The sequence below is a fragment of the Oncorhynchus keta genome, unplaced genomic scaffold (genome assembly GCF_023373465.1).
Source record: "Oncorhynchus keta strain PuntledgeMale-10-30-2019 unplaced genomic scaffold, Oket_V2 Un_contig_22077_pilon_pilon, whole genome shotgun sequence".
Classification (NCBI taxonomy): Eukaryota; Metazoa; Chordata; class Actinopteri; order Salmoniformes; family Salmonidae; genus Oncorhynchus; species Oncorhynchus keta.
The window spans coordinates 1-10,803 of NW_026282745.1; the positions used below are offsets into that span (position 1 = coordinate 1).

Genomic DNA, 10,803 nt, shown 5'->3' on the forward strand with positions numbered 1-10,803 from the left:
AAAAGGATAGTGACGTCACTCCTGCCATACGGCTGAAAATCCATCTCAAACGATGTAGTTAATAAACAGGGGTGGACAAAAGTACCCCGTTTTCAAACTTGAGTAAATGTAGACCTCTTAAAAGAAAATGACTCAAGTAAAAGTCACCCAGTAAAATACTATTAGAGTAAAAGTCTAAAAGTATTTGGTTTAAAATGTACTTAAGTATCAAAGGTTATAGTAGTACATTTAGTAGTAGTACATTTAAGATGTCTTATATTAAGAGAACCAGACGACACAATGTTCTTTTTTACATTTACGGATAGCCAGGGTCACAGTTCAACTCTCAGACATAGTTTACAATGTTTGTGTTTAGTGAGTCCTCCAGATCAGAGGCAGTAGGGACGACCAGGGATGTTCTCTGTTTAGTGAGTCCTCCAGATCAGAGGCAGTAGGGATGACCAGGGATGTTCTCTGTTAAGTGAGTCCTCCAGATCAGAGGCAGTAGGGACGACCAGGGATGTTCTCTGTTTAGTGAGTCCTCCAGATCAGAGGCAGTAGGGATGACCAGGGATGTTCTGTTTAGTGAGTCCTCCAGACCAGAGGCAGTAGGGACGACCAGGGATGGTCTCTGTTTAGTGAGTCCTCCAGATCAGAGGCAGTAGGGACGACCAGGGATGTTCTCTGTTTAGTGAGTCCTCCAGATCAGAGGCAGTAGGGATGACCAGGGATGTTCTGTTTAGTGAGTCCTCCAGATCAGAGGCAGTAGGGACGACCAGGGATGTTCTGTTTAGTGAGTCCTCCAGACCAGAGGCAGTAGGGATGACCAGGGATGTTCTCTGTTTAGTGAGTCCTCCAGATCAGAGGCAGTAGGGACGACCAGGGATGTTCTCTGTTTAGTGAGTCCTCCAGATCAGAGGCAGTAGGGATGACCAGGGATGTTCTGTTTAGTGAGTCCTCCAGATCAGAGGCAGTAGGGACGACCAGGGATGTTCTGTTTAGTGAGTCCTCCAGACCAGAGGCAGTAGGGATGACCAGGGATGTTCTCTGTTTAGTGAGTCCTCCAGATCAGAGGCAGTAGGGACGACCAGGGATGTTCTGTTTAGTGAGTCCTCCAGATCAGAGGCAGTAGGGATGACTAAGGATGTTCTCTGTTTAGTGAGTCCTCCAGATCAGAGGCAGTAGGGACGACCAGGGATGTTCTCTGTTTAGTGAGTCCTCCAGATCAGAGACAGTAGGGATGACCAGGGATGTTCTCTGTTTAGTGAGTCCTCCAGATCAGAGGCAGTAGGGATGACCAGGGATGTTCTCTGTTTAGTGAGTCCTCCAGATCAGAGGCAGTAGGGATGACCAGGGATGTTCTCTGTTTAGTGAGTCCTCCAGATCAGAGGCAGTAGGGACGACCAGGGATGTTCTCTGTTTAGTGAGTCCTCCAGATCAGAGGCAGTAGGGACGACCAGGGATATTCTGTTTAGTGAGTCCTCCAGATCAGAGGCAGTAGGGACGACCAGGGATATTCTGTTTAGTGAGTCCTCCAGATCAGAGGCAGTAGGGACGACCAGGGATATTCTGTTTAGTGAGTCCTCCAGATCAGAGGCAGTAGGGATGACCAGGGATGTTCTGTTTAGTGAGTCCTCCAGATCAGAGGCAGTAGGGACGACCAGGGATATTCTGTTTAGTGAGTCCTCCAGATCAGAGGCAGTAGGGATGACTAAGGATGTTCTCTGTTTAGTGAGTCCTCCAGATCAGAGGCAGTAGGGATGACCAGGGATGTTCTCTGTTTAGTGAGTCCTCCAGATCAGAGGCAGTAGGGACGACCAGGGATGTTCTCTGTTTAGTGAGTCCTCCAGATCAGAGACAGTAGGGATGACCAGGGATGTTCTCTGTTTAGTGAGTCCTCCAGACCAGAGGCAGTAGGGATGACCAGGGATGTTCTCTGTTTAGTGAGTCCTCCAGATCAGAGGCAGTAGGGACGACCAGGATGTTCTGTTTAGTGAGTCCTCCAGATCAGAGGCAGTAGGGATGACTAAGGATGTTCTCTGTTTAGTGAGTCCTCCAGATCAGAGTCAGTAGGGAGGACCAGGGATGTTCTCTGTTTAGTGAGTCCTCCAGATCAGAGGCAGTAGGGAGGACCAGGGATGTTCTCTGTTTAGTGAGTCCTCCAGATCAGAGGCAGTAGGGATGTTCTCTTGATAAGTGCGTAAATTAGACTATTTCCTGTCCGGCTAAACATTCTAAATGTAACGAATTTCAGGGAAAATGTAAGGAGTAAAAAGTACATTATTTTCATTAAAAATGTAGTGGAGTGAAACCTAAAGTTGTCAAAAATATAAATTAAGTACAGATGCCCCCAAAAAACGTAATAAGTACTTTACACCACTAGTAGTTAGTCTGTAGCAATAACTGGGAGCATATATACATAGTTCAAAGAGAGATGTTGCCATGTTTGTGTCCACAGTACAAAACACAAGACTGACAGTCAGTGCCAGAAGTGGCCCCTGCTGTGTCCACAGTACAAACCACAGGACTGACAGTCAGTGCCAGAAGTGGCCCCTGCTGTGTCCACGGTACAAAACACAGGACTGACAGTCAGTGCCAGAAGTGGCCCCTGCTGTGTCCACGGTACAAACCACAGGACTGACAGTCAGTGCCAGAAGTGGCCCCTGCTGTGTCCACAGTACAAACCACAGGACTGACAGTCAGTGCCAGAAGTGGCCCCTGCTGTGTCCACGGTACAAACCACAGGACTGACAGTCAGTGCCAGAAGTGGCCCCTGCTGTGTCCACGGTACAAACCACAGGACTGACAGTCAGTGCCAGAAGTGGCCCCTGCTGTGTCCACGGTACAAACCACAGGACTGACAGTCAGTGCCAGAAGTGACCCCTGCTGTGTCCACGGTACAAAACACACATTACTCAAAGAAATAAACAAAAAAGCTCACAAATTAACTGGAAAAACAGAATAACAGATTTGCATCTAGGCTACATTGACCTTTTCTCCTGCACTACCTCCGTTTTGCCAACAGAGGGCGCCATTGTTTTACTGCTAGTGAAATCTCCTAATCAATCTGCAGTAGAAAAAATAAAGAAGTAGTTTTTTTTTTTAATGCTTCACGTTTCATCAGAGGAGAGGAGAGGAACGTGACCGGGCAGCTGCTGCTAGAACATGATTTGATCGTCCTCGTTAAATCAACAGTCAGACTAGATGACTAAAGGTTCAAATAAGAGTCTACTGTGTATGGTTTAATAAGTGCTTGGCTGGTTGGATACAAGGAGATTTGTTACGAAGAAATATGGACTCATTTTGGGGAAATAGATTAGATCATTGTGTAGGACAGTTATTCCCAGTGTAGCTAAACTATTCACCTGCTCGGTGGTACTTGGAGCCAGCCAGCTAGTTGCTATTCCATTGCATCATGCTAAGTCAAGAGATCTAGAGTCAGGATGGTCAGGATGTCCTGTTAAAACAGAAGCAGAGTCAGGATGTCCTGTTAAAACAGAATACAACAGGTGTAGTAGACCTTACAGTGAAATGCTGAATACAACAGGTGTAGTAGACCTTACAGTGAAATGCTGAATACAACAGGTGTAGTAGACCTTACAGTGAAATGCTGAATACAACAGGTGTAGTAGACCTCACAGTGAAATGCTGAATACAACAGGTGTAGTAGACCTCACAGTGAAATGCTGAATACAACAGGTGTAGTAGACCTTACAGTGAAATGCTGAATACAACAGGTGTAGTAGACCTTACAGTGAAATGCTGAATACAACAGGTGTAGGTAGACCTTACAGTGAAATGCTGAATACAACAGGTGTAGTAGACCTCACAGTGAAATGCTGAATACAACAGGTGTAGTAGACCTTACAGTGAAATGCTGAATACAACAGGTGTAGTAGACCTTACAGTGAAATGCTGAATACAACAGGTGTAGTAGACCTCACAGTGAAATGCTGAATACAACAGGTGTAGTAGACCTTACAGTGAAATGCTGAATACAACAGGTGTAGTAGACCTCACAGTGAAATGCTGAATACAACAGGTGTAGTAGACCTTACAGTGAAATGCTGAATACAACAGGTGTAGTAGACCTCATAGTGAAATGCTGAATACAACAGGTGTAGTAGACCTCACAGTGAAATGCTGAATACAACAGGTGTAGTAGACCTCACAGTGAAATGCTGAATACAACAGGTGTAGTAGACCTCACAGTGAAATGCTGAATACAACAGGTGTAGAAGACCTCATAGTGAAATGCTGAATACAACAGGTGTAGTAGACCTTACAGTGAAATGCTGAATACAACAGGTGTAGTAGACCTCACAGCGAAATGCTGAATACAACAGGTGTAGTAGACCTTACAGTGAAATGCTGAATACAACAGGTGTAGTAGACCTTACAGTGAAATGCTGAATACAACAGGTGTAGTAGACCTTACAGTGAAATGCTGAATACAACAGGTGTAGTAGACCTTACAGTGAAATGCTGAATACAACAGGTGTAGTAGACCTCACAGTGAAATGCTGAATACAACAGGTGTAGGTAGACCTCACAGTGAAATGCTGAATACAACAGGTGTAGTAGACCTTACAGTGAAATGCTGAATACAACAGGTGTAGTAGACCTCATAGTGAAATGCTGAATACAACAGGTGTAGTAGACCTCATAGTGAAATGCTGAATACAACAGGTGTAGTAGACCTTACAGTGAAATGCTGAATACAACAGGTGTAGTAGACCTCAGGTGTAGTAGATAGTGAAATGCTGAATACAACAGGTGTAGTAGACCTCATAGTGAAATGCTGAATACAACAGGTGTAGTAGACCTTACAGTGAAATGCTGAATACAACAGGTGTAGTAGACCTCATAGTGAAATGCTGAATACAACAGGTGTAGTAGACCTCACAGTGAAATGCTGAATACAACAGGTGTAGTAGACCTCACAGTGAAATGCTGAATACAACAGGTGTAGTAGACCTCACAGTGAAATGCTGAATACAACAGGTGTAGTAGACCTTACAGTGAAATGCTGAATACAACAGGTGTAGTAGACCTTACAGTGAAATGCTGAATACAACAGGTGTAGTAGACCTCACAGTGAAATGCTGAATACAACAGGTGTAGTAGACCTTACAGTGAAATGCTGAATACAACAGGTGTAGTAGACCTTACAGTGAAATGCTGAACACAACAGGTGTAGATAGACCTTACAGTGAAATGCTGAACACAACAGGTGTAGTTGACCTCACAGTGAAATGCTGAATACAACAGGTGTAGTAGACCTCACAGTGAAATGCTGAATACAACAGGTGTAGTAGACCTCATAGTGAAATGCTGAATACAACAGGTGTAGTAGACCTCACAGTGAAATGCTGAATACAACAGGTGTAGTAGACCTCACAGTGAAATGCTGAATACAACAGGTGTAGTAGACCTTACAGTGAAATGCTGAATACAACAGGTGTAGTAGACCTCACAGTGAAAAATGCTAGAATACATACAGATGTAGTAGACATTACAGTGAAATGCTGAATACAACAGGTGTAGTAGACCTCACAGTGAAATGCTGAATACAACAGGTGTAGTAGACCTCACAGTGAAATGCTGAATACAACAGGTGTAGTAGACCTCACAGTGAAATGCTGAATACAACAGGTGTAGTAGACCTTACAGTGAAATGCTGAATACAACAGGTGTAGGTAGACCTCACAGTGAAATGCTGAATACAACAGGTGTAGTAGACCTCACAGTGAAATGCTGAATACAACAGGTGTAGTAGACCTCACAGTGAAATGCTGAATACAACAGGTGTAGTAGACCTCACAGTGAAATGCTGAATACAACAGGTGTAGTAGACCTCACAGTGAAATGCTGAATACAACAGGTGTAGTAGACCTCATAGTGAAATGCTGAATACAACAGGTGTAGTAGACCTCACAGTGAAATGCTGAATACAACAGGTGTAGTAGACCTCACAGTGAAATGCTGAATACAACAGGTGTAGTAGACCTCATAGTGAAATGCTGCTGAATACAACAGGTGTAGTAGACCTTACAGTGAAATGCTGAATACAACAGGTGTAGTAGACCTCACAGTGAAATGCTGAATACAACAGGTGTAGTAGACCTCACAGTGAAATGCTGAATACAACAGGTGTAGTAGACCTTACAGTGAAATGCTGAATACAACAGGTGTAGGTAGACCTCACAGTGAAATGCTGAATACAACAGGTGTAGTAGACCTCACAGTGAAATGCTGAATACAACAGGTGTAGTAGACCTCACAGTGAAATGCTGAATACAACAGGTGTAGTAGACCTCACAGTGAAATGCTGAATACAACAGGTGTAGTAGACCTCACAGTGAAATGCTGAATACAACAGGTGTAGTAGACCTCATAGTGAAATGCTGAATACAACAGGTGTAGTAGACCTCACAGTGAAATGCTGAATACAACAGGTGTAGTAGACCTCACAGTGAAATGCTGAATACAACAGGTGTAGTAGACCTCATAGTGAAATGCTGAATACAACAGGTGTAGTAGACCTTACAGTGAAATGCTGAATACAACAGGTGTAGGTAGACCTTACAGTGAAATGCTGAATACAACAGGTGTAGTAGACCTTACAGTGAAATGCTGAATACAACAGGTGTAGTAGACCTCACAGTGAAATGCTGAATACAACAGGTGTAGTAGACCTTACAGTGAAATGCTGAATACAACAGGTGTAGTAGACCTCATAGTGAAATGCTGAATACAACAGGTGTAGTAGACCTCATAGTGAAATGCTGAATACAACAGGTGTAGTAGACCTCACAGTGAAATGCTGAATACAACAGGTGTAGTAGACCTCACAGTGAAATGCTGAATACAACAGTGTAGTAGACCTCACAGTGAAATGTTTACCACGAGCCCCTCGTTAACCAACAATGCAGTTAAATAAATAAAAAATACTGATAAGCGATAAAAGTAACAAGTAATTAAAGAGCAGCAGTTAAATAACAATAGAGAGACTATATAAAGGGGGGTACCACTGTACAGAGTCAATGTGGAGGCTATATACAGGGGAATACCAGTACAGAGTCAATGTGGAGACTATATACAGGGGGTACCAGTACAGAGTCAATGTGGAGTCTATATACAGGGGGTACCAGTACAGAGTCAATGTGGAGTCTATATACAGGGGGTACCAGTACAGAGTCAATGTGGAGTCTATATACAGGGGGTACCAGTACAGAGTCAATGTGGAGACTATATACAGGGGGTACCAGTACAGAGTCAATGTGGAGTCTATATACAGGGGGTACCAGTACAGAGTCAATGTGGAGACTATATACAGGGGTACCGGTACAGAGTCAATGTGGAGACTATATGGGGGGTACCAGTACAGAGTCAATGTGGAGTCTATATACAGGGGTACCAGTACAGAGCCAGTGTGGAGGCTATATACAGGGGTACCAGTACAGAGTCAATGTGGAGGCTATATACAGGGGTACCGGTACAGAGTCAATGTGGAGTCTATATACAGGGGTACCAGTACAGAGCCAGTGTGGAGGCTATATACAGGGGGTACCAGTACAGAGTCAATGTGGAGTCTATATACAGGGGTACCAGTACAGAGCCAGTGTGGAGGCTATATACAGGGGTACCGGTACAGAGTCAATGTGGAGACTATATACAGGGGTACCAGTACAGAGTCAATGTGGAGACTATATACAGGGGACCCAGTACAGAGTCAATGTGGAGACTATATACAGGGGTACCGGTACAGAGCCAGTGTGGAGGCTATATACAGGGGGTACCAGTACAGAGTCAATGTGGAGTCTATATACAGGGGTACCAGTACAGAGCCAGTGTGGAGGCTATATACAGGGGTACCAGTACAGAGTCAATGTGGAGTCTATATACAGGGGTACCAGTACAGAGCCAGTGTGGAGGCTATATACAGGGGGTACCAGTACAGAGTCAATGTGGAGTCTATATACAGGGGTACCAGTACAGAGCCAGTGTGGAGGCTATATACAGGGGTACCAGTACAGAGTCAATGTGCAGGCTATATACAGGGGGGTACCAGTACAGAGTCAATGTGCAGGCTATATACAGGGGTTGGGGTACAGAGTCAATGTGCGGGGGCACCTGTTAGTTGAGGTAATATGTACATGTAGGTAGAGTTATTAAAGTGACTAGATGATAACAGAGAGTAGCAGCAGTGTAAAGATGAACACTTGAACAGTTTGGCCATTGATTTATAGACCTAATTACATTGGAGTTTCCTCACTCTCCTCCATTTTCTCAGACAATTAGGGCGAAGGGCTGTTTCCGCCTCCCTGCTGCTGCCTCCGCCTCATTGTTCTCAATAGGCTGGTTTCATTTAGTTATTATGCACACAGCAACATGGGGGAAGGTGCCAATTCCACAGTTATGCACATAGCAACATGGGGAAAGGTGCCAATTCCACAGTTATTATGCACATAGCAACATGGGGAAAGGTGCCAATTCCACAGTTATGCACATAGCAACATGGGGAAAGGTGCCAATTCCACAGTTATGCACATAGCAACATGGGGAAAGGTGCCAATTCCACAGTTATGCACATAGCAACATGGGGAAAGGTGCCAATTCCACAGTTATGCACATAGCAACATGGGGAAAGGTGCCAATTCCACAGTTATGCACATAGCAACATGGGGAAAGGTGCCAATTCCACAGTTATGCACATAGCAACATGGGGAAAGGTGCCAATTCCACAGTTATTATGCACATAGCAACATGGGGAAAGGTGCCAATTCCACAGTTATGCACATAGCAACATGGGGAAAGGTGCCAATTCCACAGTTATGCACATAGCAACATGGGGAAAGGTGCCAATTCCACAGTTATGCACACAGCAACATGGGGAAAGGTGCCAATTCCACAGTTATGCACATAGCAACATGGGGAAAGGTGCCAATTCCACAGTTATTATGCACACAGCAACATGGGGAAAGGTGCCAATTCCACAGTTATTATGCACATAGCAACATGGGGAAAGGTGCCAATTCCACAGTTATTATGCACATAGCAACATGGGGAAAGGTGCCAATTCCACAGTTATTATGCACATAGCAACATGGGGAAAGGTGCCAATTCCACAGTTATGCACATAGCAACATGGGGAAAGGTGCCAATTCCACAGTTATGCACATAGCAACATGGGGAAAGGTGCCAATTCCACAGTTATTATGCACACAGCAACATGGGGAAAGGTGCCAATTCCACAGTTATTATGCACATAGCAACATGGGGAAAGGTGCCAATTCCACAGTTATTATGCACACAGCAACATGGGAAAGGTGCCAATTCCACAGTTATTATGCACATAGCAACATGGGGAAAGGTGCCAATTCCACAGTTATTATGCACATAGCAACATGGGGAGAGGTGATTCCACAGTTATTATGCACATAGCAACATGGGGAAAGGTGCCAATTCCACAGTTATGCACACAGCAACATGGGGAAAGGTGCCAATTCCACAGTTATGCACACAGCAACATGGGGAAAGGTGCCATTCCACAGTTATGCACATAGCAACATGGGAAAAGGTGCCAATTCCACAGTTATTATGCACATAGCAACATGGGAAAAGGTGCCAATTCCACAGTTATTATGCACATAGCAACATGGGGAAAGGTGCCAATTCCACAGTTATTATGCACACAGCAACATGGGGAAAGGTGCCAATTCCACAGTTATTATGCACACAGCAACATGGGGAAAGGTGCCAATTCCACAGTTATTATGCACATAGCAACATGGGGAAAGGTGCCAATTCCACAGTTATTATGCACATAGCAACATGGGGAAAGGTGCCAATTCCACAGTTATTATGCACATAGCAACATGGGAAAGGTGCCAATTCCACAGTTATTATGCACATAGCAACATGGGGAAAGGTGCCAATTCCACAGTTATTATGCACATAGCAACATGGGAAAGGTGCCAATTCCACAGCTATTATGCACATAGCAACATGGGGAAAGGTGCCAATTCCACAGTTATTATGCACATAGCAACATGGGGAAAGGTGCCAATTCCACAGTTATTATGCACATAGCAACATGGGGAAAGGTGCCAATTCCACAGTTATTATGCACAGCAACATGGGGAAAGGTGCCAATTCCACAGTTATTAAGCTTTGCACACACTTGGCATTCTCATTCACTGGTAGTGTATAACGTGAATCACCCATCAGTCTGAAAAATGTAGCTTTTCATTTTAGGTCATATCGCCCTGCCCTACACGGCTTTCATGTGGCCCTCCATGGAGGCCCGGCCCTACACGGGGTCCCACCGAGGCCCGGCCCTCCACCGAGGCCCTTGCCAGCCCTACCAACAGTTCTATTGAGCTTTGCACCAGGTTAACAGGTCATCGGGGTGGAGGCCTCAGTCAGCCACTTCAGATGCTTGGCAGGTACAAACATTCCACACGTAGTCACTAACGTCAAGGCGACTCAAAGCTAACGTTTTATTTCTGACATCGTGTTGCCTTTCCCTTCAGGATGTGTTATTGTGTCTGTGGGGCTCATGATTTACGTTTTATTTCTGACATCTTGTTGCCTTTCCCTTCAGGATGTATTATTGTGTCTGTGGGGCTCATGATTTACGTTTTATTTCTGACATCGTGTTGCCTTTCCCTTCAGGATGTGTTATTGTGTCTGTGGGGCTCATGATTTACGTTTTATTTCTGACATCGTGTTGCCTTTCCCTTCAGGATGTGTTATTGTGTCTGTGGGGCTCATGATTTACGTTTTATTTCTGACATCGTGTTGCCTTTCCCTTCAGGA

At 44.6% G+C, this 10,803-nt stretch overlaps 2 long non-coding RNA genes across 5 annotated transcripts; both read left to right on the top strand.

Moving 5' to 3' along the window:
• Window positions 1-2,054: 2,054 nt before the first annotated feature.
• LOC127921343 (uncharacterized) lies at window positions 2,055-5,257 on the top strand. 4 transcript variants are annotated; one of them, XR_008108780.1, is made up of 5 exons: window positions 2,055-3,640; window positions 4,098-4,211; window positions 4,288-4,325; window positions 4,870-5,059; window positions 5,213-5,257. It is a non-coding gene; the product is annotated as an uncharacterized LOC127921343 (long non-coding RNA). The 4 variants fall into 4 exon arrangements; XR_008108778.1 differs by lacking the exon at window positions 4,098-4,211 and having other exon boundaries at window positions 2,055-3,716; window positions 4,250-4,325; XR_008108777.1 differs by lacking the exon at window positions 4,098-4,211 and having other exon boundaries at window positions 2,055-3,678.
• A 2,992-nt stretch (window positions 5,258-8,249) lies between these two features.
• LOC127921344 (uncharacterized) lies at window positions 8,250-10,201 on the top strand. The gene is made up of 6 exons (XR_008108781.1): window positions 8,250-8,383; window positions 8,841-8,881; window positions 8,923-9,180; window positions 9,441-9,481; window positions 9,695-9,738; window positions 10,131-10,201. It is a non-coding gene; the product is annotated as an uncharacterized LOC127921344 (long non-coding RNA).
• The last annotated feature ends 602 nt before the right edge of the window (window positions 10,202-10,803 follow it).